This window comes from Limanda limanda, chromosome 12 (genome assembly GCF_963576545.1).
Source record: "Limanda limanda chromosome 12, fLimLim1.1, whole genome shotgun sequence".
NCBI classification, from domain to species: domain Eukaryota; kingdom Metazoa; phylum Chordata; class Actinopteri; order Pleuronectiformes; family Pleuronectidae; genus Limanda; species Limanda limanda.
The window spans coordinates 1,614,507-1,637,535 of NC_083647.1; the positions used below are offsets into that span (position 1 = coordinate 1,614,507).

Sequence of the window (23,029 nt, forward strand, 5' to 3'; positions counted from 1 at the left end):
GCACAAGTCTTTGGCCTTTTACTAAAGACTTCCGTGGAGAGGAACAAACATGAGTTGAATATATTTTTGGCAGGCTTTGCTTCATGGCTGAGCCTTTTGAAATTGTGAAAAGTCAAAGAGCTGTCTAGGTCAGAAATCAAGCGTCCACAAAGGAGAGCTCGGGCGGAGGTGATAAGCAGCAGCCATAGTTATGCACACCTCCAAATGTGGCACCATCTCAAGTGAGATTTGTGCCAAGAGCCTGGCGTGGACATCCAACACTTGGGGATTATCGCTTCTCGGCCTTTTGGCTAAGATCAAGTGTAGTATCTGTTCTTATCAGTTTAATATCTGATATGTCCTCTATATGAGGACTACATATTAAGCAGATTTTTGGCAAGAGGAGCAGAAATGTGGAGCTTGCTCCCTTCTCTCCACGCATCGACCTAGCATTGCAGTGCCGCTGGGAACGGTGCACTCTCTTCTTACCCTGTAGAAAAGCAAACACTCATGACCTGCTGGGAGACTTGGTGAGAAACCAGAGTCAGCTATTTGGACCCAATGTAAGTGGTTCAGGGATCTATCGCTTAAACAGGCTTAAAAGCCAATCACAGTAGTCAGGGCAGGAGCTAATAAAGACGTGTATAATTTTGGTTGCCAGATGGCAGCGGGGTGGGAATGTTGCATACTGGGCTCTGACATGCGGAAAGAAAAGGCCTACCGTGAAGGTGGTGAATGTGACCGAGAGGCTCCACCGCTGCTCTCCAACACAGGGCCATGCTGACTCTGGTTTCTCTCCATAACGCACAAGTCTTTCGCCTTTTACTAAAGACTTCCTTGGAGAGGAACAAACATGAGTTGAATATATTTTTGGCAGGCTTTGCTTCATGGCTGAGCCTTTTGAAATTGTGAAAAGTCAAAGAGCTGTCTAGGTCAGAAATCAAGCGTCCACAAAAGAGAGCTCGGGCGAAGGTGATAATCGTTATGCACACCTCCAAATGTGGCACCATATCAAGTGAGATTTGTGCCAAGAGCCTGGCGTGGACATCCAACACTTGGGGATTATCGCTTCTCGGCCTTTTGGCTAAGATCAAGTGTAGTATCTGTTCTTATCAGTTTAATATCTGATATGTCCTCTATATGAGGACTACATATTAAGCAGATTTTTGGCAAGAGGAGCAGAAATGTGGAGCTTGCTCCCTTCTCTCCACGCATCGACCTAGCATTACAGTGCCGCTGGGAACGGTGCACTCTGTTCTTACCCTGTAGAAAAGCAAACACTAAAGACCTGCTGGGAGACTTGGTGAGAAACCAGAGTCAGCTATTTGGACCCAATGTAAGTGGTTCAGGGATCTATCGCTTAAACAGGCTTAAAAGCCAATCACAGTAGTCAGGGCAGGAGCTAATAAAGACGTGTATAATTTTGGTTGCCAGATGGGGGCGGGGTGGGAATGTTGCATACTGGGCTCTGATATGCGGAAAGAAAAGGCCTACCGTGAAGGTGGTGAATGTGACCGAGAGGCTCCACCACTGCTCTCCAACACAGGGCCATGCTGACTCTGGTTTCTCTTCATAACGCACAAGTCTTTCGCCTTTTACTAAAGACTTCCGTGGAGAGGAACAAACATGAGTTGAATATATTTTTGGCAGGCTTTGCTTCATCGCTGAGCCTTTTGAAATTGTGAAAAGTCAAAGAGCTGTCTAGGTCAGAAATCAAGCGTCCACAAAATAGAGCTCGGGCGAAGGTGATAAGCAGCAGCCATCGTTTTGCACACCTCCAAATGTGGCACCATCTCAAGTGAGATTTGTGCCAAGAGCCTGGCGTGGACATCCAACACTTGGGGATTATCGCTTCTCGGCCTTTTGGCTAAGATCAAGTGTAGTATCTGTTCTTATCAGTTTAATATCTGATATGTCCTCTATATGAGGACTACATATTAAGCAGATTTTTGGCAAGAGGAGCAGAAATGTGGAGCTTGCTCCCTTCTCTCCACGCATCGACCTAGCATTGCAGTGCCGCTGGGGACGGTGCACTCTGTTCTTACCCTGTAGAAAAGCAAACACTCAAGACCTGCTGGGAGACTTGGTTAGAAACCAGAGTCAGCTATTTGGACCCAATGTAAGTGGTTCAGGGATCTATCGCTTAAACAGGCTTAAAAGCCAATCACAGTAGTCAGGGCAGGAGCTAATAAAGACGTGTATAATTTTGGTTGCCAAATGGGGGCGGGGTGGGAATGTTGCATACTGGGCTCTGACATGCGGAAAGAAAAGGCCTACCGTGAAGGTGGTGAATGTGACCAAGAGGCTCCACCGCTGCTCTCCAACAAAGGGTCATGCTGACTCTAGTTTCTCTTCATAACGCACAAGTCTTTCGCCTTTTACTAAAGACCTCCGTGGAGAGGAACGAACATGAGTTGAATATATTTTTGGTAGGCTTTGCTTTATGGCTGAGCCTTTTGAAATTGTGAAAAGTCAAAGAGCTGTCTAGGTCAGAAATCAAGCGTCCACAAAGGAGAGCTCGGGCGGAGGTGATAAGCAGCAGCCATCGTTATGCACACCTCCAAATGTGGCACCATATCAAGTGAGATTTGTGCCAAGAGCCTGGCGTGGACATCCAACACTTGGGGATTATCGCTTCTCGGCCTTTTGGCTAAGATCAAGTGTAGTATCTGTTCTTATCAGTTTAATATCTGATATGTCCTCTATATGAGGACTACATATTAAGCAGATTTTTGGCAAGAGGAGCAGAAATGTGGAGCTTGCTCCCTTCTCTCCACGCATCGACCTAGCATTGCAGTGCCGCTGGGAACGGTGCACTCTGTTCTTACCCTGTAGAAAAGCAGACACTCAAGACCTGCTGGGAGACTTGGTGAGAAACCAGAGTCAGCTATTTTGACCCAATGTAATGGTTCAGGGATCTATCGCTTAAACAGGCTTAAAAGCCAATCACAGTAGTCAAGGCAGGAGCTAATAAAGACGTGTATAATTTTGGTTGCCAAATGGGGGCGGGGTGGGAATGTTGCATACTGGGCTCTGACATGCGGAAAGAAAAGGCCTACCGTGAAGGTGGTGAATGTGACCGAGAGGCTCCACCGCTGCTCTCCAACACAGGGCCATGCTGACTCTAGTTTCTCTTCATAACGCACAAGTCTTTCGCCTTTTACTAAAGACTTCCGTGGAGAGGAACAAACATGAGTTGAATATATTTTTGGCAGGCTTTGCTTCATGGCTGAGCCTTTTGAAATTGTGAAAAGTCAAAGAGCTGTCTAGGTCAGAAATCAAGCGTCCACAAAGGAGAGCTCGGGCGGAGGTGATAAGCAGCAGCCATCGTTATGCACACCTCCAAATGTGGCACCATATCAAGTGAGATTTGTGCCAAGAGCCTGGCGTGGACATCCAACACTTGGGGATTTTCGCTTCTCGGCCTTTTGGCTAAGATCAAGTGTAGTATCTGTTCTTATCAGTTTAATATCTGATATGTCCTCTATATGGGGACTACATATTAAGCAGATTTTTGGCAAGAGGAGCAGAAATGTGGAGCTTGCTCCCTTCTCTCCACGCATCGACCTAGCATTGCAGTGCCGCTGGGAACGGTGCACTCTGTTCTTACCCTGTAGAAAAGCAAACACTCAAGACCTGCTGGTAGACTTGGTGAGAAACCAGAGTCAGCTATTTGGACCCAATGTAAGTGGTTCAGGGATCTATTGCTTAAACAGGCTTAAAAGCCAATCACAGTAGTCAGGGCAGGAGCTAATAAAGACGTGTATAATTTTGGTTGCCAGATGGGGGCGGGGTGGGAATGTTGCATACTGGGCTCTGACATGCGGAAAGAAAAGGCCTACCGTGAAGGTGGTGAATGTGACCGAGAGGCTCCACCACTGCTCTCCAACACAGGGCCATGCTCACTCTGGTTTCTCTTCATAACGCACAAGTCTTTCGCCTTTTACTAAAGACTTCCGTGGAGAGGAACAAACATGAGTTGAATATATTTTTGGCAGGCTTTGCTTCATGGCTGAGCCTTTTGAAATTGTGAAAAGTCAAAGAGCTGTCTAGGTCAGAAATCAAGCGTCCACAAAATAGAGCTCGGGCGAAGGTGATAAGCAGCAGCCATCGTTATGCACACCTCCAAATGTGGCACCATCTCAAGTAAGATTTGTGCCAAGAGCCTGGCGTGCTCATCCAACACTTGGGGATTATCGCTTCTCGGCCTTTTGGCTAAGATCAAGTGGAGCGACGGGGGCAAAGGTGGACGAAGAAGAAACACAGACGACCCAAAGATGGCCCCAAGGGGTTCCAAGGAACAGACGAGCCCAAAGGTCGGGGTGAGGTACACTATACGTTTCCAGGCGGAATCAGTGGAGGAACACCTAATTTCGAGAGACTGGTTCTGCAAACAAGTAATTTTGGAACAACTGAGGCTGAAGGTAGAAGATGTGTACTGTATTCAGTGGAACCAGCAAGAAAAAGCTTTCGACGTTACCCTGATCAGTGAGGATGTGTATTCAAGAGTGGCTGAAGCCTGTAGAAAGGAGGCTGGGACAAGATTCATAGCCGGTTACAAGATTTTGAACCTGGACAGACCAAATTTCAGAACTGTCACTGTCCATACGTACAACCCTTTCGTCACAGATCGAGCACTAGTTGCTTTTTTGGGACAGCACGGAGAGGTGGTGACTAGTGCTAGGTACGTAAAAGACATGAGCGGATTCTGGACAGGAAGAAGGCAGTTCCAAGTGCTGCTGAACCCTGACCCAGAAGGACCTGGAGGACTGAAGCATCCACCGGCTCTTTTCAGCATTGGTGCAGACCGTGGTTACCTGTTTTACGCCAGACAACCAGATTTCTGTAGGCGTTGCAGGCAGTCTGGCCATACAGAGGCAGGCTGTTCCGGAGCCTGCTGCTGTACCTGTGGCCAAGGGGGCCATGAGGCCAAAGATTGCAAAGGGCCCAAGGCCTGTCATGGATGTGGAGGAATGGGCCACCTGTACCGCAACTGTCCTAGCCGACGGAGGACCTTTGCGGAAGTAGCCAAGTCCAATGGAGAGCCGGAAAAAGCAAAGGACCCAGGAGAGAGAACCGTGCCTGCAGAGAATGGCACATGCACACCGGTACAGGCGGAGCCAGCTACGGATCTTTCTAAGATTGGAACAGAGGAAGTCCCCCCGGAGAAAGGAACAACAAGCAGTGCCAGCGGGGAAAGCGAAGCCCAGGTGCCCTGTGACAACACAGGGGGAGACTTTCCTCTCATCAGCCCAGGTCCAGCCAACTCCAAGGTCAAGAAGGGGGCACGGAAAGGATCACAGGTTTTCGGAGTGGGGAAGACAATTAGAAGCGGAGAGAGTAAGGAGGGGGGCCATAGTAAAAAGTCAAAGGGGGATGGCACAGGGGCAGAGGGAGGGGACCAAGAGAAGGTAGATGATGGTGGGATGATTTATGGCGTAGGGCAGCAAAGAAGGGCTGCAGAGGAGGGAGGACATCAGGAGCAGGAAGGGGGCAACACAGGGCTAGGTAAGGGTGGAGAGGCTACGCAGCATATCGGAGGAGATCCAGGTGAGCTGCTCGCAGAAGGTTTGGGGCTGGAGCTGGATTTACCTCCTTACCTGCTCAATATACCATCCCCTTTGGGGGAAGATGCATATGAGGGACCCAACAGACCATCAACTTCGCCTAATCCAGTGCTCTTTTCCTGGGCGGAGCAGATGGAGAGAGAGGACTTCTTTTTGCCGTAAGGAGTGTTTTTTTTTTGATTTTGATTATTTTGATTGTTTTGATACAGTAAAGACTTAAAAAAATACAAATTATAATGGCTGTAGTAAAGATGCTTTCTTTAAATGTAAGAGGGATGAGGGATACGTTAAAAAGAAGGACTGTTTATGATTTTGTGGACCATCTGCATGTTGATATTTGTTTATTGCAGGAGGTTCATTTACGGGACATGGGGGATGCTGCGAATTTCTCAAGGGAGTGGACGAAAGGGGACTCAATCTGGAGCGTGGGAGGGGTCCACTCTACAGGGGTAGGGATTTTGTTTGGGGTAAAAGAGATTAGGGTGGAGGATGTTTTCATTATTGTCCAAGGGAGGATAATGGGGGCTGACATCACATGGGGGACAAGCAAGCTCAGGGTTGTGGTGGTGTATGGACCACAAACTCAGAGGGAACGTAGAGAAATGTTTGAGTTGGTAGAGCCACACTTGGCCACCAATAGGCAGGTAATTGTAGGTGGGGATTTCAATGTGCAGTTAGGTAAGGGGGGGGACACCAGCGATATTTACATCTCCCACCTTATGGCTAGACACGGGTTGGTAGATGGGGGGAGGATGGTCAGGCCTCTGGCAGACGGCCCCACATGGCGTAACTCACGTGGTACGTTTAAACGTCTTGACTACGTGTTTGCAGCAAAGTCTTTAAGTCTGGTGTCAGGTCGACTGCTCCCTGTGTTCTTCTCTGACCATGATGGGCTGCTGTTTGAGGTGCGCCTGTGCCTGCCTATTTTTGGGCGTGGGTACTGGCGTCTCAATATTAGCATATTAGAGGAGGACACTTTCAAACAAAGTTTTGAACTATTTTTCAAAAACCTTTTAGGAATAAGACCATTGTGTCCTGGGGTGATGGAGTGGTGGGAAGTAGCCAAGAAAAGGATAAAAATGTTTTGCGTTAGTTATTGTAAAAGGAAGGTGAGGTTGGCAAAGAGGGAGGTTTTTCGCTTACAGCGCCTCCTCGAGCTGGAGTACAGCAAAGGAAACAGCGGTGGCACAGTAAATCAGCGGGCTTGTGACACCCTAAAAGCAAAGCTTAGGGAGGTCTTTGAGGTAAGGGCCCGGGCTTACCTGTTGCAGGCACGGCGAAACTTCCTAGAGAAGCACGAGACGTGTTCCGCTGCTTTTTTCAACTCAATACGGGCAGACAGGAAAAGACAGGTACAGACCGGAATCAGGGATAAGCAGGGTGTGGTAGTGTCGGAAGCAGCTGAGATGGTGGGGGCTGCTACTGACTACTACCGCACAAGTTTCCAGGAGAAAGAGGTAGATGTAGAGGGAGGGGAGATCTTTCTGAACTTACTGACCAAGCAGGTGCCGTCCGACATAGCGCAGACTTTGGAGGCCCCGCTTACCCTCAAAGAGCTCGAGGGTGCCCTTGGTAAAATGAACAGGCGGAAGGTGCCTGGCATAGACGGACTGCCGGTGGAGTTTTATCTCAAGTTCTGGGAGATTCTCGGGCCGGTATTGTTGGAGGTGTTGTCCACAATACTTCTCACAGGTGCAATGGGAGGGACTATGGCCACAGGAGTGATCTCCCTTCTGTTTAAGAAGGGGGATGGAACCGACCTCGGGAACTGGCGGCCACTGACCATGTTGTGTGTTGACTATAAACTTCTGGCAAAGGTCCTAGCGGATCGGCTGGGCACAGCGCTTCCACACGTGGTCCATGTGGACCAAACGTGTGGGGTGGCAGGGCGCTCGGTGAAGTGGAATCTCCAGCTCATACGAGACGCTGCCGCGTGGGCGGAAGACAGACACCTGCCATTTATGGTGGTGGGTCTCGACCAGGCAAAGGCCTTTGACAGGGTTCACTGGGGTTTTATGTTTAGGGTGTTGGAAAGGCTAGGCTTTAACAAGGTTTTTGTCGAATGGCTGCGCACATTATACACAGGTGTGGGGAGCAAGGTGTCAGTCAACGGGCACTTAAGGGAAATTTTCAGGTTGCACTCAGGGGTAAGACAGGGCTGCCCACTCTCACCGCTGCTCTACATCCTTTATTTAGAGCCCCTGGCGGCAACCATTCGGGCTGACCCAGGGGTGAAAGGTTTCCTGGTTCCCGGCAGCAGAGGCCTACGGGTCAAGCTGTCACAGTATGCAGACGACACCACACTGCTGCTAGACAGGGATGAGAGTCTCATCCGATCCTTGGAGATTTTTCAGGACTTTGGTCGGGTGTCTGGAGCAAAACTGAATCACGCCAAGTCCTCTGTAAAGTTCTTTGGGCGTTGGAAAGAAAGGACGGATGTACCGGGAGGGTTGTCGCTCTGCACAGGACCACTGAAGGTACTAGGGGTCAGCTTTGAGACAGCCAACAGTGCCACGATCAACTGGACCAGGCGAATTACAGCAGTCCAGAAGAAGCTTGCACTCTGGAAGAGCAGGTGCCTGACCTTTATAGGGAAGGTACTTGTTCTGAAGGTAGACATTCTGCCATCCCTGCTATATTTGGCATACATATACCCACTGCCAGTGAGCATGAGGAGACCTCTCATGCGCTTTGTGTTCGATTTCATATGGGGGGGGAGATACGAATACGTGGCCAGAACTCGCATGCTTTCTGGTATCGAAGCAGGAGGGAGGGATGTGCCACACCTCCCGCTGAAACTGGACTGCATTTTTGTTTCTTCCCTGTGCAGGGAGCTTTCTTTTCCAATAGAGCACCCCTCAGGCTATTTTTTAAGGCTTTATTTCGCGAACCAAGCTAGGGGGTTGATGGTCTGGAACAATTTGGCACCCAGGGTGGAGCAGCAGCCATGGCATTACAACCATGCAGCTAGGTGGCTGCGGGCTCATCCTGAGGCCTCCGACAGAGCAATACAAATAGATCACAGAGCCCTCTACAGAGAGGTCAGTAAGGCAGTGGTCGCACTTCCGTTGGTGGGGACCCCGACAAAGATTTGGCGGGGGATCCAGCCAGGGGGGCTTGACAACAGGCTCAAAGACATAAATTGGTTATGCCTGCACAAATGCCTGCCAGTGCGGGAAACCATGTACAGGCATGGGTTGGCAAGATCCCCTGCGTGCCCTCGGGCAACCTGTTCAGGTGAGGAAACGGTCAGGCATGTCATGTGGGACTGTCCAACTGCAAAGGTAGTATGGGGTAAAGTGGGGGAGCGGCTAAGGCAGGTAGTACGAGGATTTAATTTGACCTGGGATAAGGTTGAAAGAGGTTTAGGCTCAGGAAATTTCCCAATGTGGTATATCATAAGTAATACAAAGAGGATTATGTGGTTGGCCAGGCAAGACCTGGTAAAGAGAGATAAAGACAGCGGTGTGGAAGGGATCATGAGGAGGGTGGAAGCTGAGGTAAAGGGGAAAATCAAAAGGGACATGGAGAAGTGGGGGAAGCATGCCGCTCTAGAGAGGTGGAAGGGAGGGTTTGGGTGGATATGGTGAGCTAAGAGGGAAGGCAAAAGGGTTTCTTTGGGCTGTTTTTGTTTATTATTTCACCTGTTATTTTTGCAACATGGACAGGGAAGGTTTTGAAAAACGAACATTCTATACCTGCAAGGGGCACAATTGATGCCGAACGTTGTATTAGGGATGGTCATACGTGATGTTTGATTTGTCTTGATTTGTATGTAACTGATGAAAGTTTTTTGTAATAAAAAAAAAAAAAAAAAAAAAAAAAAAAAAAAAATCTGTTCTTATCAGTTTAATATCTGATATGTCCTCTATATGAGGACTACATATTAAGCAGATTTTTGGCAAGAGGAGCAGAAATGTGGAGCTTGCTCCCTTCTCTCCACGCATCGACCTAGCATTGCAGTGCCGCTGGGAACGGTGCACTCTGTTCTTACCCTGTAGAAAAGCAAACACTCAAGACCTACTGGGAGACTTGGTTAGAAACCAGAGTCAGCTATTTGGACCCAATGTAAGTGGTTCAGGGATCTATCGCTTAAACAGGCTTAAAAGCCAATCACAGTAGTCAGGGCAGGAGCTAATAAAGACGTGTATAATTTTGGTTGCCAAATGGGGGCGGGGTGGGAATGTTGCATACTGGGCTCTGACATGCGGAAAGAAAAGGCCTACCGTAAAGGTGGTGAATGTGACCGAGAGGCTCCACCGCTGCTCTCCAACACAGGGCCATGCTGACTCTGGTTTCTCTTCATAACGCACAAGTGTTTCGCCTTTTACTAAAGACTTCCGTGGAGAGGAACAAACATGAGTTGAATATATTTTTGGCAGGCTTTGCTTCATGGCTGAGCCTTTTGAAATTGTGAAAAGTCAAAGAGCTGTCTAGGTCAGAAATCAAGCGTCCACAAAGGAGAGCTCGGGCGGAGGTGATAAGCAGCAGCCATCGTTATGCACACCTCCAAATGTGGCACCATATCAAGTGAGATTTGTGCCAAGAGCCTGGCGTGGACATCCAACACTTGGGGATTATCGCTTCTCGGCCTTTTGGCTAAGATCAAGTGTAGTATCTGTTCTTATCAGTTTAATATCTGATATGTCCTCTATATGAGGACTACATATTAAGCAGATTTTTGGCAAGAGGAGCAGAAATGTGGAGCTTGCTCCCTTCTCTCCACGCATCGACCTAGCATTGCAGTGCCGCTGGGAACGGTGCACTCTGTTCTTACCCTGTAGAAAAGCAGACACTCAAGACCTGCTGGGAGACTTGGTGAGAAACCAGAGTCAGCTATTTTGACCCAATGTAATGGTTCAGGGATCAATCGCTTAAACAGGCTTAAAAGCCAATCACAGTAGTCAAGGCAGGAGCTAATAAAGACGTGTATAATTTTGGTTGCCAAATGGGGGCGGGGTGGGAATGTTGCATACTGGGCTCTGAAATGCGGAAAGAAAAGATCTACCGTAAAGGTGGTGAATATGACTGAGAGGCTCCACCGCTGCTCTCCAACACAGGGCCTTGCTGACTCTGGTTTCTCTTCATAACGCACAAGTCTTTCGCCTTTTACTAAAGACTTCTGTGGAGAGGAACAAACATGAGTTGAATATATTTTTGGCAGGCTTTGCTTCATGGCTGAGCCTTTTGAAATTGTGAAAAGTCAAAGAGCTGTCTAGGTCAGTAATCAAGCGTCCACAAAGGAGAGCTCGGGCGGAGGTGATAAGCAGCAGCCATCGTTATGCACACCTCCAAATGTGGCACCATCTCAAGTGAGATTTGTGCCAAGAGCCTGGCGTGGACATCCAACACTTGGGGATTATCGCTTCTCGGCCTTCTGGCTAAGATCAAGTGTAGTATCTGTTCTTATCAGTTTAATATCTGATATGTCCTCTATATGAGGACTACATATTAAGTAGATTTTTGGAAAGAGGAGCAGAAATGTGGAGCTTGCTCCCTTCTCTCCACGCATCGACCTAGCATTGCAGTGCCGCTGGGAACGGTGCACTCTGTTCTTACCCTGTAGAAAAGCAAACACTCAAGACCTGCTGGGAGACTTGGTGAGAAACCAGAGTCTGCTATTTGGACCCAATGTAAGTGGTTCAGGGATCTATCGCTTAAACAGGCTTAAAAGCCAATCACAGTAGTCAGGGCAGGAGCAAATAAAGACGTGTATAATTTTGGTTGCCAGATGGGGGCGGGGTGGGAATGTTGCATACTGGGCTCTGACATGCGGAAAGAAAAGGCCTACCGTGAAGGTGGTGAATGTGACCGAGAGGCTCCACCGCTGCTCTCCAACACAGGGCCATGCTGACTCTGGTTTCTCTTCATAACGCACAAGTCTTTCGCCTTTTACTAAAGACTTCCGTGGAGAGGAACAAACATGAGTTGAATATATTTTTGGCAGGCTTTGCTTCATGGCTGAGCCTTTTGAAATTGTGAAAAGTCAAAGAGCTGTCTAGGTCAGAAATCAAGCGTCCACAAAGGAGAGCTCGGGCGGAGGTGATAAGCAGCAGCCATCGTTATGCACACCTCCAAATGTGGCACCATATCAAGTGAGATTTGTGCCAAGAGCCTGGCGTGGACATCCAACACTTGGGGATTATCGCTTCTCGGCCTTTTGGCTAAGATCAAGTGTAGTATCTGTTCTTATCAGTTTAATATCTGATATGTCCTCTATATGAGGACTACATATTAAGCAGATTTTTGGCAAGAGGAGCAGAAATGTGGAGCTTGCTCCCTTCTCTCCACGCATCGACCTAGCATTGCAGTGCCGCTGGGAACGGTGCACTCTGTTCTTACCCTGTAGAAAAGCAAACACTCAAGACCTGCTGGGAGACTTGGTTAGAAACCAGAGTCAGCTATTTGGACCCAATGTAAGTGGTTCAGGGATCTATCGCTTAAACAGGCTTAAAAGCCAATCACAGTAGTCAGGGCAGGAGCTAATAAAGACGTGTATAATTTTGGTTGCCAAATGGGGGCGGGGTGGGAATGTTGCATACTGGGCTCTGACATGCGGAAAGAAAAGGCCTACCGTGAAGGTGGTGAATGTGACCGAGAGGCTCCACCGCTGCTCTCCAACACAGGGCCATGCTGACTCTAGTTTCTCTTCATAACGCACAAGTCTTTCGCCTTTTACTAAAGACTTCCGTGGAGAGGAACAAACATGAGTTGAATATATTTTTGGCAGGCTTTGCTTCATGGCTGAGCCTTTTGAAATTGTGAAAAGTCAAAGAGCTGTCTAGGTCAGAAATCAAGCGTCCACAAAGGAGAGCTCGGGCGGAGGTGATAAGCAGCAGCCATCGTTATGCACACCTCCAAATGTGGCACCATATCAAGTGAGATTTGTGCCAAGAGCCTGGCGTGGACATCCAACACTTGGGGATTATCGCTTCTCGGCCTTTTGGCTAAGATCAAGTGTAGTATCTGTTCTTATCAGTTTAATATCTGATATGTCCTCTATATGGGGACTACATATTAAGCAGATTTTTGGCAAGAGGAGCAGAAATGTGGAGCTTGCTCCCTTCTCTCGACACATCGACCTAGCATTGCAGTGCCGCTGGGAACGGTGCACTCTGTTCTTACCCTGTAGAAAAGCAAACACTCAAGACCTGCTGGTAGACTTGGTGAGAAACCAGAGTCAGCTATTTGGACCCAATGTAAGTGGTTCAGGGATCTATCGCTTAAACAGGCTTAAAAGCCAATCACAGTAGTCAGGGCAGGAGCTAATAAAGACGTGTATAATTTTGGTTGCCAGATGGGGGCGGGGTGGGAATGTTGCATACTGGGCTCTGACATGCGGAAAGAAAAGGCCTACCGTGAAGGTGGTGAATGTGACCGAGAGGCTCCACCGCTGCTCTCCAACACAGGGCCATGCTTACTCTGGTTTCTCTTCATAACGCACAAGTCTTTCGCCTTTTACTAAAGACTTCCGTGGAGAGGAACAAACATGAGTTGAATATATTTTTGGCAGGCTTTGCTTCATGGCTGAGCCTTTTGAAATTGTGAAAAGTCAAAGAGCTGTCTAGGTCAGAAATCAAGCGTCCACAAAGGAGAGCTCGGGCGGAGGTGATAAGCAGCAGCCATCGTTATGCACACCTCCAAATGTGGCACCATCTCAAGTGAGATTTGTGCCAAGAGCCTGGCGTGGACATCCAACACTTGGGGATTATCGCTTCTCGGCCTTTTGGCTAAGATCAAGTGTAGTATCTGTTCTTATCAGTTTAATATCTGATATGTCCTCTATATGAGGACTACATATTAAGCAGATTTTTGGCAAGAGGAGCAGAAATGTGGAGCTTGCTCCCTTCTCTCCACGCATCGACCTAGCATTGCAGTGCCGCTGGGAACGGTGCACTCTGTTCTTACCCTGTAGAAAAGCAAACAGTCAAGACCTGCTGGGAGACTTGTTGAGAAACCAGAGTCAGCTATTTGGACCCAATGTAAGTGGTTCAGGGATCTATCGCTTAAACAGGCTTAAAAGCCAATCACAGTAGTCAGGGCAGGAGCTAATAAAGACGTGTATAATTTTGGTTGCCAAATGGGGGCGGGGTGGGAATGTTGCATACTGGGCTCTGACATGCGGAAAGAAAAGGCCTACCGTAAAGGTGGTGAATGTGACCGAGAGTCTCCAGCGCTGCTCTCCAACACAGGGCCATGCTGACTCTGGTTTCTCTTCATAACGCACAAGTCTTTCGCCTTTTACTAAAGACTTCCGTGGAGAGGAACAAACATGAGTTGAATATATTTTTGGCGACTTTGCTTCATGGCTGAGCCTTTTGAAATTGTGAAAAGTCAAAGAGCTGTCTAGGTCAGAAATCAAGCGTCCACAAAGGAGAGCTCGGGCGGAGGTGATAAGCAGCAGCCATCGTTATGCACACCTCCAAATGTGGCACCATCTCAAGTGAGATTTGTGCCAAGAGCCTGGCGTGGACATCCAACACTTGGGGATTATCGCTTCTCGGCCTTTTGGCTAAGATCAAGTGTAGTATCTGTTCTTATCAGTTTAATATCTGATATGTCCTCTATATGAGGACTACATATTAAGCAGATTTTTGGCAAGAGGAGCAGAAATGTGGAGCTTGCTCCCTTCTCTCCACGCATCGACCTAGCATTGCAGTGCCTCCGGGAACGGTGCACTCTGTTCTTACCCTTTAGAAAAGCAAACACTCAAGACCTGCTGGGAGACTTGGTGAGAAACCAGAGTCAGCTATTTGGACTCAATGTAAGTGGTTCAGGGATCTATCGCTTAAACAGGCTTAAAAGCCAATCACAGTAGTCAGGGCAGGAGCTAATAAAGACGTGTATAATTTTGGTTGCCAGATGGGGGCGGGGTGGGAATGTTGCATACTGGGCTCTGACATGCGGAAAGAAAAGGCCTACCGTGAAGGTGGTGAATGTGACCGAGAGTCTCCACCGCTGCTCTCCAACACAGGGCCATGCTGACTCTGGTTTCTCTTCATAACGCACAAGTCTTTCGCCTTTTACTAAAGACTTCCGTAGAGAGGAACAAACATGAGTTGAATATATTTTTGGCAGGCTTTGCTTCATGGCTGAGCCTTTTGAAATTGTGAAAAGTCAAAGAGCTGTCTAGGTCAGAAATCAAGCGTCCACAAAGGAGAGCTCGGGGCGGAGGTGATAAGCAGCAGCCATCGTTATGCACACCTCCAAATGTGGCACCATATCAAGTGAGATTTGTGCCAAGAGCCTGGCGTGGACATCCAACACTTGGGGATTATCGCTTCTCGGCCTTTTGGCTAAGATCAAGTGTATTATCTGTTCTTATCAGTTTAATATCTGATATGTCCTCTATATGAGGACTACATATTAAGCAGATTTTTGGCAAGAGGAGCAGAAATGTGGAGCTTGCTCCCTTCTCTCCACGCATTGACCTAGCATTGCAGTGCCGCTGGGAACGGTGCACTCTGTTCTTACCCTGTAGAAAAGCAAACACTCAAGACCTGCTGGTAGACTTGGTGAGAAACCAGAGTCAGCTATTTGGACCCAATGTAAGTGGTTCAGGGATCTATCGCTTAAACAGGCTTAAAAGCCAATCACAGTAGTCAGGGCAGGAGCTAATAAAGACGTATATAATTTTGGTTGCCAGATGGGGGCGGGGTGGGAATGTTGCATACTGGGCTCTGACATGCGGAAAGAAAAGGCCTACCGTGAAGGTGGTGAATGTGACCGAGAGGCTCCACCGCTGCTCTCCAACACAGGGCCATGCTTACTCTGGTTTCCCTTCATTACGCACAAGTCTTTCGCCTTTTACTAAAGACTTCCGTGGAGAGGAACAAACATGAGTTGAATATATTTTTGGCAGGCTTTGCTTCATGGCTGAGCCTTTTGAAATTGTGAAAAGTCAAAGAGCTGTCTAGGTCAGAAATCAAGCGTCCACAAAGGAGAGCTCGGGCGGAGGTGATAAGCAGCAGCCATCGTTATGCACACCTCCAAATGTGGCACCATATCAAGTGAGATTTGTGCCAAGAGCCTGGCGTGGACATCCAACACTTGGGGATTATCGCTTCTCGGCCTTTTGGCTAAGATCAAGTGTAGTATCTGTTCTTATCAGTTTAATATCTGATATGTCCTCTATATGAGGACTACATATTAAGCAGATTTTTGGCAAGAGGATCAGAAATGTGGAGCTTGCTCCCTTCTCTCCACGCATCGACCTAGCATTGCAGTGCCGCTGGGAACGGTGCAGTCTGTTCTTACCCTGTAGAAAAGCAAACACTCAAGACCTGCTGGGAGACTTGGTGAGAAACCAGAGTCAGCTATTTGGACCCAATGTAAGTGGTTCAGGGATCTATCGCTTAAACAGGCTTAAAAGCCAATCACAGTAGTCAGGGCATGAGCTAATAAAGACGTGTATAATTTTGGTTGCCAGATGGGGGCGGGGTGGGAATGTTGCATACTGGGCTCTGACATGCGGAAAGAAAAGGCCTACCGTGAAGGTGGTGAATGTGACCGAGAGGCTCCACCGCTGCTCTCCAACACAGGGCCATGCTGACTCTGGTTTCTCTTCATAACGCACAAGTCTTTCGCCTTTTACTAAAGACTTCCGTGGAGAGGAACAAACATGAGTTGAATATATTTTTGGCAGGCTTTGCTTCATGGCTGAGCCTTTTGAAATTGTGAAAAGTCAAAGAGCTGTCTAGGTCAGAAATCAAGCGTCCACAAAGGAGAGCTCGGGCGGAGGTGATAAGCAGCAGCCATCGTTATGCACACCTCCAAATGTGGCACCATATCAAGTGAGATTTGTGCCAAGAGCCTGGCATGGACATCCAACACTTGGGGATTATCGCTTCTCGGCCTTTTGGCTAAGATTGAGTGTAGTATCTGTTCTTATCAGTTTAATATCTGATATGTCCTCTATATGAGGACTACATATTAAGCAGATTTTTGGAAAGAGGAGCAGAAATGTGGAGCTTGCTCCCTTCTCTCCACGCATTGACCTAGCATTGCAGTGCCGCTGGGAACGGTGCACTCTCTTCTTACCCTGTAGAAAAGCAAACACTCAAGACCTGCTGGTAGACTTGGTGAGAAACCAGAGTCAGCTATTTGGACCCAATGTAAGTGGTTCAGGGATCTATCGCTTAAACAGGCTTAAAAGCCAATCACAGTAGTCAGGGCAGGAGCTAATAAAGACGTGTATAATTTTGGTTGCCAGATGGGGGCGGGGTGGGAATGTTGCATACTGGGCTCTGACATGCGGAAAGAAAAGGCCTACCGTGAAGGTGGTGAATGTGACCGAGAGGCTCCATCGCTGCTCTCCAACACAGGGCCATGCTGACTCTGGTTTCTCTTCATAACGCACAAGTCTTTCGCCTTTTACTAAAGACTTCCGTGGAGAGGAACAAACATGAGTTGAATATATTTTTGGCAGGCTTTGCTTCATGGCTGAGCCTTTTGAAATTGTGAAAAGTCAAAGAGCTGTCTAGGTCAGAAATCAAGCGTCCACAAAGGAGAGCTCGGGCGGAGGTGATAAGCAGCAGCCATCGTTATGCACACCTCCCTATGTGGCACCATCTCAAGTGAGATTTGTGCCAAGAGCCTGGCGTGGACATCCAACACTTGGGGATTATCGCTTCTCGGCCTTTTGGCTAAGATCAAGTGTAGTATCTGTTCTTATCAGTTTAATATCTGATATGTCCTCTATATGAGGACTACATATTAAGCAGATTTTTGGCAAGAGGAGCAGAAATGTGGAGCTTGCTCCCTTCTCTCCACGCATCGACCTAGCATTGCAGTGCCGCTGGGAACGGTGCACTCTGTTCTTACCCTGTAGAAAAGCAAACACTCAAGACCTGCTGGGAGACTTGGTGAGAAACCAGAGTCAGCTATTTGGACCCAATGTAAGTGGTTCAGGGATCTATTGCTTAAACAGGCTTAAAAGCCAATCACAGTAGTCAGGGCAGGAGCTAATAAAGACGTGTATAATTTTGGTTGCCAGATGGGGGCGGGGTGGGAATGTTGCATACTGGGCTCTGACATGCGGAAAGAAAAGGCCTACCGTGAAGGTGGTGAACGTGACCGAGAGGCTCCACCGCTGCTCTCCAACACAGGTCCATGCTGACTCTGGTTTCTCTTCATAACGCACAAGTCTTTCGCCTTTTACTAAAGACTTCCGTGGAGAGGAACAAACATGAGTTGAATATATTTTTGGCAGGCTTTGCTTCATGGCTGAGCCTTTTGAAATTGTGAAAAGTCAAAGAGCTGTCTAGGTCAGAAATCAAGCGTCCACAAAGGAGAGCTCGGGCGGAGGTGATAAGCAGCAGCCATCGTTATGCACACCTCCCTATGTGGCACCATCTCAAGTGAGATTTGTGCCAAGAGCCTGGCGTGGACATCCAACACTTGGGGATTATCGCTGCTCGGCCTTTTGGCTAAGATCAAGTGTAGTATCTGTTCTTATCAGTTTAATATCTGATATGTCCTCTATATGAGGACTACATATTAAGCAGATTTTTGGCAAGAGGAGCAGAAATGTGGAGCTTGCTCCCTTCTCTCCACGCATCGACCTAGCATTGCAGTGCCGCTGGGAACGGTGCACTCTGTTCTTACCCTGTAGAAAAGCAAACACTCAAGACCTGCTGGGAGACTTGGTGAGAAACCAGAGTCAGCTTTTTGGACCCAATGTAAGTGGTTCAGGGATCTATTGCTTAAACAGGCTTAAAAGCCAATCACAGTAGTCAGGGCAGGAGCTAATAAAGACGTGTATAATTTTGGTTGCCAGATGGGGGCGGGGTGGGAATGTTGCATACTGGGCTCTGACATGCGGAAAGAAAAGGCCTACCTAAAGGTGGTGAATGTGACCGAGAGGCTCCACCGCTGCTCTCCAACACAGAGCCATGATGACTCTGGTTTCTCTTCATAACGCACAAGTCTTTCGCCTTTTACTAAAGACTTCCGTGGAGAGGAACAAACATGAGTTGAATATATTTTTGGCAGGCTTTGCTTCATGGCTGAGCCTTTTGAAATTGTGAAAAGTCAAAGAGCTGTCTAGGTCAGAAATCAAGCGTCCACAAAGGAGAGCTCGGGCGGAGGTGATAAGCAGCAGCCATCGTTATGCACACCTCCAAATGTGGCACCATTTCAAGTGAGATTTGTGCCAAGAGCCTGGCGTGGACATCCAACACTTGGGGATTATCGCTTCTCGGCCTTTTGGCTAAGATCAAGTGTAGTATCTGTTCTTATCAGTTTAATATCTGATATGTCGTCTATATGAGGACTACATATTAAGCAGATTTTTGGAAAGAGGAGCAGAAATGTGGAGCTTGCTCCCTTCTCTCCACGCATTGACCTAGCATTGCAGTGCCGCTGGGAACGGTGCACTCTGTTCTTATCCTGTAGAAAAGCAAACACTCAAGACCTGCTGGTAGACTTGGTGAGAAACCAGAGTCAGCTATTTGGACCCAATGTAAGTGGTTCAGGGATCTATCGCTTAAACAGGCTTAAAAGCCAATCACAGTAGTCAGGGCAGGAGCTAATAAAGACGTGTATAATTTTGGTTGCCAGATGGGGGCGGGGTGGGAATGTTGCATACTGGGCTCTGACATGCGGAAAGAAAAGGCCTACCGTGAAGGTGGTGAATGTGACCGAGAGTCTCCACCGCTGCTCTCCAACACAGGGCCATGCTGACTCTGGTTTCTCTTCATAACGCACAAGTCTTTCGCCTTTTACTAAAGACTACCGTGGAGAGGAACAAACATGAGTTGAATATATTTTTGGCAGGCTTTGCTTCATGGCTGAGCCTTTTGAAATTGTGAAAAGTCAAAGAGCTGTCTAGGTCAGAAATCAAGCGTCCACAAAGGAGAGCTCGGGCGGAGGTGATAAGCAGCAGCCATCGTTATGCACACTTCCAAATGTGGCACCATCTCAATTGAGATTTGTGCCAAGAGCCTGGCGTGGACATCCAACACTTGGGGATTATCGCTTCTCGGCCTTTTGGCTAAGATCAAGTGTAGTATCTGTTCTTATCAGTTTAATATCTGATATGTCCTCTATATGAGGACTACATATTAAGCAGATTTTAGGCAAGAGGAGCAGAAATGTGGAGCTTGCTCCCTTCTCTCCACGCATCGACCTAGCATTGCAGTGCCGCTGGGAACGGTGCACTCTGTTCTTACCCTGTAGAAAAGCAAACACTCAAGACCTGCTGGGAGACTTGGTGAGAAACCAGAGTCAGCTATTTGGACCCAATGTAAGTGGTTCAGGGATCTATCGCTTAAACAGGCTTAAAAGCCAATCACAGTAGTCAGGGCAGGAGCTAATAAACACATGTATAATTTTGGTTGCCAGATGGGGGCGGGGTGGGAATGTTGCATACTGGGCTCTGACATGCGGAAAGAAAAGGCCTACCGTGAAGGTGGTGAACGTGACCGAGAGGCTCCACCGCTGCTCTCCAACACAGGTCCATGCTGACTCTGGTTTCTCTTCATAACGCACAAGTCTTTCGCCTTTTACTAAAGACTTCCGTGGAGAGGAACAAACATGAGTTGAATATATTTTTGGCAGGCTTTGTTTCATGGCTGATCCTTTTGAAATTGTGAAAAGTCAAAGAGCTGTCTAGGTCAGAAATCAAGCGTCCACAAAGGAGAGCTCGGGCGGAGGTGATAAGCAGCAGCCATCGTTATGCACACCTCCCTATGTGGCACCATCTCAAGTGAGATTTGTGCCAAGAGCCTGGCGTGGACATCCAACACTTGGGGATTATCGCTGCTCGGCCTTTTGGCTAAGATCAAGTGTAGTATCTGTTCTTATCAGTTTAATATCTGATATGTCCTCTATATGAGGACTACATATTAAGCAGATTTTTGGCAAGAGGAGCAGAAATGTGGAGCTTGCTCCCTTCTCTCCACGCATCGACCTAGCATTGCAGTGCCGCTGGGAACGGTGCACTCTGTTCTTATCCTGTAGAAAAGCAAACACTCAAGACCTGCTGGTAGACTTGGTGAGAAACCAGAGTCAGCTATTTGGACCCAATGTAAGTGGTTCAGGGATCTATCGCTTAAACAGGCTTAAAAGCCAATCACAGTAGTCAGGGCAGGAGCTAATAAAGACGTGTATAATTTTGGTTGCCAGATGGGGGCGGGGTGGGAATGTTGCATACTGGGCTCTGACATGCGGAAAGAAAAGGCCTACCGTGAAGGTGGTGAACGTGACCGAGAGGCTCCACCGCTGCTCTCCAACACAGGTCCATGCTGACTCTGGTTTCTCTTCATAACGCACAAGTCTTTCGCCTTTTACTAAAGACTTCCGTGGAGAGGAACAAACATGAGTTGAATATATTTTTGGCAGGCTTTGTTTCATGGCTGATCCTTTTGAAATTGTGAAAAGTCAAAGAGCTGTCTAGGTCAGAAATCAAGCGTCCACAAAGGAGAGCTCGGGCGGAGGTGATAAGCAGCAGCCATCGTTATGCACACCTCCCTATGTGGCACCATCTCAAGTGAGATTTGTGCCAAGAGCCTGGCGTGGACATCCAACACTTGGGGATTATCGCTGCTCGGCCTTTTGGCTAAGATCAAGTGTAGTATCTGTTCTTATCAGTTTAATATCTGATATGTCCTCTATATGAGGACTACATATTAAGCAGATTTTTGGCAAGAGGAGCAGAAATGTGGAGCTTGCTCCCTTCTCTCCACGCATCGACCTAGCATTGCAGTGCCGCTGGGAACGGTGCACTCTGTTCTTACCCTGTAGAAAAGCAAACACTCAAGACCTGCTGGGAGACTTGGTGAGAAACCAGAGTCAGCTATTTGGACCCAATGTAAGTGGTTCAGGGATCTATTGCTTAAACAGGCTTAAAAGCCAATCACAGTAGTCAGGGCAGGAGCTAATAAAGACGTGTATAATTTTGGTTGCCAGATGGGGGCGGGGTGGGAATGTTGCATACTGGGCTCTGACATGCGGAAAGAAAAGGCCTACCTAAAGGTGGTGAATGTGACCGAGAGGCTCCACCGCTGCTCTCCAACACAGAGCCATGATGACTCTGGTTTCTCTTCATAACGCACAAGTCTTTCGCCTTTTACTAAAGACTTCCGTGGAGAGGAACAAACATGAGTTGAATATATTTTTGGCAGGCTTTGCTTCATGGCTGAGCCTTTTGAAATTGTGAAAAGTCAAAGAGCTGTCTAGGTCAGAAATCAAGCGTCCACAAAGGAGAGCTCAGGCGGAGGTGATAAGCAGCAGCCATCGTTATGCACACCTCCAAATGTGGCACCATTTCAAGTGAGATTTGTGCCAAGAGCCTGGCGTGGACATCCAACACTTGGGGATTATCGCTTCTCGGCCTTTTGGCTAAGATCAAGTGTAGTATCTGTTCTTATCAGTTTAATATCTGATATGTCGTCTATATGAGGACTACATATTAAGCAGATTTTTGGAAAGAGGAGCAGAAATGTGGAGCTTGCTCCCTTCTCTCCACGCATTGACCTAGCATTGCAGTGCCGCTGGGAACGGTGCACTCTGTTCTTATCCTGTAGAAAAGCAAACACTCAAGACCTGCTGGTAGACTTGGTGAGAAACCAGAGTCAGCTATTTGGACCCAATGTAAGTGGTTCAGGGATCTATCGCTTAAACAGGCTTAAAAGCCAATCACAGTAGTCAGGGCAGGAGCTAATAAAGACGTGTATAATTTTGGTTGCCAGATGGGGGCGGGGTGGGAATGTTGCATACTGGGCTCTGACATGCGGAAAGAAAAGGCGTACCGTGAAGGTGGTGAATGTGACCGAGAGTCTCCACCGCTGCTCTCCAACACAGGGCCATGCTGACTCTGGTTTCTCTTCATAACGCACAAGTCTTTCGCCTTTTACTAAAGACTACCGTGGAGAGGAACAAACATGAGTTGAATATATTTTTGGCAGGCTTTGCTTCATGGCTGAGCCTTTTGAAATTGTGAAAAGTCAAAGAGCTGTCTAGGTCAGAAATCAAGCGTCCACAAAGGAGAGCTCGGGCGGAGGTGATAAGCAGCAGCCATCGTTATGCACACTTCCAAATGTGGCACCATCTCAATTGAGATTTGTGCCAAGAGCCTGGCGTGGACATCCAACACTTGGGGATTATCGCTTCTCGGCCTTTTGGCTAAGATCAAGTGTAGTATCTGTTCTTATCAGTTTAATATCTGATATGTCCTCTATATGAGGACTACATATTAAGCAGATTTTAGGCAAGAGGAGCAGAAATGTGGAGCTTGCTCCCTTCTCTCCACGCATCGACCTAGCATTGCAGTGCCGCTGGGAACGGTGCACTCTGTTCTTACCCTGTAGAAAAGCAAACACTCAAGACCTGCTGGGAGACTTGGTGAGAAACCAGAGTCAGCTATTTGGACCCAATGTAAGTGGTTCAGGGATCTATCGCTTAAACAGGCTTAAAAGCCAATCACAGTAGTCAGGGCAGGAGCTAATAAAGACGTGTATAATTTTGGTTGCCAGATGGGGGCG

The 23,029-nt window shown here is 47.8% G+C and overlaps 45 non-coding genes and 1 pseudogene across 45 annotated transcripts in view; all 46 read left to right on the forward strand.

Moving 5' to 3' along the window:
- LOC133016892 (U5 spliceosomal RNA) overlaps positions 1 to 90 on the forward strand; it is a 113-nt gene extending 23 nt beyond the window's left edge. Inside the window, exon 1 of the small nuclear RNA XR_009682244.1 lies at positions 1 to 90. This exon is cut by the window's left edge and continues 23 nt beyond it. This is a non-coding gene — a small nuclear RNA (U5 spliceosomal RNA).
- A 180-nt stretch (positions 91 to 270) lies between these two features.
- On the forward strand, positions 271 to 462 carry LOC133017291 (U2 spliceosomal RNA). Its single transcript, XR_009682612.1, has one exon. It is a non-coding gene; the product is annotated as a U2 spliceosomal RNA (small nuclear RNA).
- Positions 463 to 760: 298 nt separating this feature from the next.
- On the forward strand, positions 761 to 873 carry LOC133016929 (U5 spliceosomal RNA). The gene has a single exon (XR_009682280.1). It is a non-coding gene; the product is annotated as a U5 spliceosomal RNA (small nuclear RNA).
- Positions 874 to 1,043: 170 nt separating this feature from the next.
- On the forward strand, positions 1,044 to 1,235 carry LOC133016195 (U2 spliceosomal RNA). The gene has a single exon (XR_009681590.1). It is a non-coding gene; the product is annotated as a U2 spliceosomal RNA (small nuclear RNA).
- Positions 1,236 to 1,533: 298 nt separating this feature from the next.
- On the forward strand, positions 1,534 to 1,646 carry LOC133016834 (U5 spliceosomal RNA). The gene has a single exon (XR_009682186.1). It is a non-coding gene; the product is annotated as a U5 spliceosomal RNA (small nuclear RNA).
- A 180-nt stretch (positions 1,647 to 1,826) lies between these two features.
- Positions 1,827 to 2,018, forward strand: LOC133016188 (U2 spliceosomal RNA). The gene has a single exon (XR_009681583.1). It is a non-coding gene; the product is annotated as a U2 spliceosomal RNA (small nuclear RNA).
- A 298-nt stretch (positions 2,019 to 2,316) lies between these two features.
- Positions 2,317 to 2,429, forward strand: LOC133016978 (U5 spliceosomal RNA). Its single transcript, XR_009682325.1, has one exon. It is a non-coding gene; the product is annotated as a U5 spliceosomal RNA (small nuclear RNA).
- Positions 2,430 to 2,609: 180 nt separating this feature from the next.
- Positions 2,610 to 2,801, forward strand: LOC133017330 (U2 spliceosomal RNA). The gene has a single exon (XR_009682647.1). It is a non-coding gene; the product is annotated as a U2 spliceosomal RNA (small nuclear RNA).
- Positions 2,802 to 3,098: 297 nt separating this feature from the next.
- On the forward strand, positions 3,099 to 3,211 carry LOC133016862 (U5 spliceosomal RNA). Its single transcript, XR_009682214.1, has one exon. It is a non-coding gene; the product is annotated as a U5 spliceosomal RNA (small nuclear RNA).
- Positions 3,212 to 3,391: 180 nt separating this feature from the next.
- On the forward strand, positions 3,392 to 3,583 carry LOC133016291 (U2 spliceosomal RNA). The gene has a single exon (XR_009681680.1). It is a non-coding gene; the product is annotated as a U2 spliceosomal RNA (small nuclear RNA).
- Positions 3,584 to 3,881: 298 nt separating this feature from the next.
- Positions 3,882 to 3,994, forward strand: LOC133016794 (U5 spliceosomal RNA). Its single transcript, XR_009682148.1, has one exon. It is a non-coding gene; the product is annotated as a U5 spliceosomal RNA (small nuclear RNA).
- Positions 3,995 to 9,331: 5,337 nt separating this feature from the next.
- LOC133016468 (U2 spliceosomal RNA) lies at positions 9,332 to 9,534 on the forward strand (annotated as a pseudogene).
- A 298-nt stretch (positions 9,535 to 9,832) lies between these two features.
- Positions 9,833 to 9,945, forward strand: LOC133016956 (U5 spliceosomal RNA). The gene has a single exon (XR_009682306.1). It is a non-coding gene; the product is annotated as a U5 spliceosomal RNA (small nuclear RNA).
- Positions 9,946 to 10,125: 180 nt separating this feature from the next.
- On the forward strand, positions 10,126 to 10,317 carry LOC133017331 (U2 spliceosomal RNA). Its single transcript, XR_009682648.1, has one exon. It is a non-coding gene; the product is annotated as a U2 spliceosomal RNA (small nuclear RNA).
- Positions 10,318 to 10,614: 297 nt separating this feature from the next.
- On the forward strand, positions 10,615 to 10,727 carry LOC133016902 (U5 spliceosomal RNA). The gene has a single exon (XR_009682254.1). It is a non-coding gene; the product is annotated as a U5 spliceosomal RNA (small nuclear RNA).
- A 180-nt stretch (positions 10,728 to 10,907) lies between these two features.
- On the forward strand, positions 10,908 to 11,099 carry LOC133016200 (U2 spliceosomal RNA). Its single transcript, XR_009681594.1, has one exon. It is a non-coding gene; the product is annotated as a U2 spliceosomal RNA (small nuclear RNA).
- A 298-nt stretch (positions 11,100 to 11,397) lies between these two features.
- On the forward strand, positions 11,398 to 11,510 carry LOC133016596 (U5 spliceosomal RNA). The gene has a single exon (XR_009681962.1). It is a non-coding gene; the product is annotated as a U5 spliceosomal RNA (small nuclear RNA).
- Positions 11,511 to 11,690: 180 nt separating this feature from the next.
- Positions 11,691 to 11,882, forward strand: LOC133017333 (U2 spliceosomal RNA). Its single transcript, XR_009682650.1, has one exon. It is a non-coding gene; the product is annotated as a U2 spliceosomal RNA (small nuclear RNA).
- A 298-nt stretch (positions 11,883 to 12,180) lies between these two features.
- LOC133016863 (U5 spliceosomal RNA) lies at positions 12,181 to 12,293 on the forward strand. The gene has a single exon (XR_009682215.1). It is a non-coding gene; the product is annotated as a U5 spliceosomal RNA (small nuclear RNA).
- A 180-nt stretch (positions 12,294 to 12,473) lies between these two features.
- LOC133016438 (U2 spliceosomal RNA) lies at positions 12,474 to 12,665 on the forward strand. The gene has a single exon (XR_009681820.1). It is a non-coding gene; the product is annotated as a U2 spliceosomal RNA (small nuclear RNA).
- Positions 12,666 to 12,963: 298 nt separating this feature from the next.
- LOC133016540 (U5 spliceosomal RNA) lies at positions 12,964 to 13,076 on the forward strand. Its single transcript, XR_009681908.1, has one exon. It is a non-coding gene; the product is annotated as a U5 spliceosomal RNA (small nuclear RNA).
- Positions 13,077 to 13,256: 180 nt separating this feature from the next.
- LOC133017334 (U2 spliceosomal RNA) lies at positions 13,257 to 13,448 on the forward strand. Its single transcript, XR_009682651.1, has one exon. It is a non-coding gene; the product is annotated as a U2 spliceosomal RNA (small nuclear RNA).
- A 298-nt stretch (positions 13,449 to 13,746) lies between these two features.
- LOC133016524 (U5 spliceosomal RNA) lies at positions 13,747 to 13,861 on the forward strand. The gene has a single exon (XR_009681893.1). It is a non-coding gene; the product is annotated as a U5 spliceosomal RNA (small nuclear RNA).
- Positions 13,862 to 14,038: 177 nt separating this feature from the next.
- LOC133016373 (U2 spliceosomal RNA) lies at positions 14,039 to 14,230 on the forward strand. Its single transcript, XR_009681757.1, has one exon. It is a non-coding gene; the product is annotated as a U2 spliceosomal RNA (small nuclear RNA).
- A 298-nt stretch (positions 14,231 to 14,528) lies between these two features.
- LOC133016949 (U5 spliceosomal RNA) lies at positions 14,529 to 14,641 on the forward strand. Its single transcript, XR_009682299.1, has one exon. It is a non-coding gene; the product is annotated as a U5 spliceosomal RNA (small nuclear RNA).
- Positions 14,642 to 14,822: 181 nt separating this feature from the next.
- On the forward strand, positions 14,823 to 15,014 carry LOC133016333 (U2 spliceosomal RNA). Its single transcript, XR_009681720.1, has one exon. It is a non-coding gene; the product is annotated as a U2 spliceosomal RNA (small nuclear RNA).
- A 298-nt stretch (positions 15,015 to 15,312) lies between these two features.
- On the forward strand, positions 15,313 to 15,425 carry LOC133016884 (U5 spliceosomal RNA). The gene has a single exon (XR_009682236.1). It is a non-coding gene; the product is annotated as a U5 spliceosomal RNA (small nuclear RNA).
- Positions 15,426 to 15,605: 180 nt separating this feature from the next.
- On the forward strand, positions 15,606 to 15,797 carry LOC133016340 (U2 spliceosomal RNA). The gene has a single exon (XR_009681726.1). It is a non-coding gene; the product is annotated as a U2 spliceosomal RNA (small nuclear RNA).
- Positions 15,798 to 16,095: 298 nt separating this feature from the next.
- Positions 16,096 to 16,208, forward strand: LOC133016597 (U5 spliceosomal RNA). The gene has a single exon (XR_009681963.1). It is a non-coding gene; the product is annotated as a U5 spliceosomal RNA (small nuclear RNA).
- Positions 16,209 to 16,388: 180 nt separating this feature from the next.
- On the forward strand, positions 16,389 to 16,580 carry LOC133016375 (U2 spliceosomal RNA). Its single transcript, XR_009681759.1, has one exon. It is a non-coding gene; the product is annotated as a U2 spliceosomal RNA (small nuclear RNA).
- A 298-nt stretch (positions 16,581 to 16,878) lies between these two features.
- On the forward strand, positions 16,879 to 16,991 carry LOC133016598 (U5 spliceosomal RNA). The gene has a single exon (XR_009681964.1). It is a non-coding gene; the product is annotated as a U5 spliceosomal RNA (small nuclear RNA).
- Positions 16,992 to 17,171: 180 nt separating this feature from the next.
- LOC133017335 (U2 spliceosomal RNA) lies at positions 17,172 to 17,363 on the forward strand. Its single transcript, XR_009682652.1, has one exon. It is a non-coding gene; the product is annotated as a U2 spliceosomal RNA (small nuclear RNA).
- A 298-nt stretch (positions 17,364 to 17,661) lies between these two features.
- LOC133016599 (U5 spliceosomal RNA) lies at positions 17,662 to 17,774 on the forward strand. The gene has a single exon (XR_009681965.1). It is a non-coding gene; the product is annotated as a U5 spliceosomal RNA (small nuclear RNA).
- A 180-nt stretch (positions 17,775 to 17,954) lies between these two features.
- LOC133016414 (U2 spliceosomal RNA) lies at positions 17,955 to 18,146 on the forward strand. The gene has a single exon (XR_009681797.1). It is a non-coding gene; the product is annotated as a U2 spliceosomal RNA (small nuclear RNA).
- Positions 18,147 to 18,443: 297 nt separating this feature from the next.
- On the forward strand, positions 18,444 to 18,556 carry LOC133016601 (U5 spliceosomal RNA). The gene has a single exon (XR_009681967.1). It is a non-coding gene; the product is annotated as a U5 spliceosomal RNA (small nuclear RNA).
- Positions 18,557 to 18,736: 180 nt separating this feature from the next.
- Positions 18,737 to 18,928, forward strand: LOC133016355 (U2 spliceosomal RNA). Its single transcript, XR_009681740.1, has one exon. It is a non-coding gene; the product is annotated as a U2 spliceosomal RNA (small nuclear RNA).
- A 298-nt stretch (positions 18,929 to 19,226) lies between these two features.
- LOC133016919 (U5 spliceosomal RNA) lies at positions 19,227 to 19,339 on the forward strand. The gene has a single exon (XR_009682270.1). It is a non-coding gene; the product is annotated as a U5 spliceosomal RNA (small nuclear RNA).
- Positions 19,340 to 19,519: 180 nt separating this feature from the next.
- LOC133016274 (U2 spliceosomal RNA) lies at positions 19,520 to 19,711 on the forward strand. The gene has a single exon (XR_009681664.1). It is a non-coding gene; the product is annotated as a U2 spliceosomal RNA (small nuclear RNA).
- A 298-nt stretch (positions 19,712 to 20,009) lies between these two features.
- Positions 20,010 to 20,122, forward strand: LOC133016532 (U5 spliceosomal RNA). Its single transcript, XR_009681901.1, has one exon. It is a non-coding gene; the product is annotated as a U5 spliceosomal RNA (small nuclear RNA).
- A 180-nt stretch (positions 20,123 to 20,302) lies between these two features.
- LOC133016416 (U2 spliceosomal RNA) lies at positions 20,303 to 20,494 on the forward strand. Its single transcript, XR_009681798.1, has one exon. It is a non-coding gene; the product is annotated as a U2 spliceosomal RNA (small nuclear RNA).
- Positions 20,495 to 20,792: 298 nt separating this feature from the next.
- On the forward strand, positions 20,793 to 20,905 carry LOC133016533 (U5 spliceosomal RNA). The gene has a single exon (XR_009681902.1). It is a non-coding gene; the product is annotated as a U5 spliceosomal RNA (small nuclear RNA).
- Positions 20,906 to 21,085: 180 nt separating this feature from the next.
- On the forward strand, positions 21,086 to 21,277 carry LOC133016417 (U2 spliceosomal RNA). The gene has a single exon (XR_009681799.1). It is a non-coding gene; the product is annotated as a U2 spliceosomal RNA (small nuclear RNA).
- Positions 21,278 to 21,574: 297 nt separating this feature from the next.
- Positions 21,575 to 21,687, forward strand: LOC133016602 (U5 spliceosomal RNA). The gene has a single exon (XR_009681968.1). It is a non-coding gene; the product is annotated as a U5 spliceosomal RNA (small nuclear RNA).
- Positions 21,688 to 21,867: 180 nt separating this feature from the next.
- Positions 21,868 to 22,059, forward strand: LOC133016357 (U2 spliceosomal RNA). Its single transcript, XR_009681742.1, has one exon. It is a non-coding gene; the product is annotated as a U2 spliceosomal RNA (small nuclear RNA).
- Positions 22,060 to 22,357: 298 nt separating this feature from the next.
- LOC133016920 (U5 spliceosomal RNA) lies at positions 22,358 to 22,470 on the forward strand. Its single transcript, XR_009682271.1, has one exon. It is a non-coding gene; the product is annotated as a U5 spliceosomal RNA (small nuclear RNA).
- Positions 22,471 to 22,650: 180 nt separating this feature from the next.
- LOC133016275 (U2 spliceosomal RNA) lies at positions 22,651 to 22,842 on the forward strand. The gene has a single exon (XR_009681665.1). It is a non-coding gene; the product is annotated as a U2 spliceosomal RNA (small nuclear RNA).
- The last annotated feature ends 187 nt before the right edge of the window (positions 22,843 to 23,029 follow it).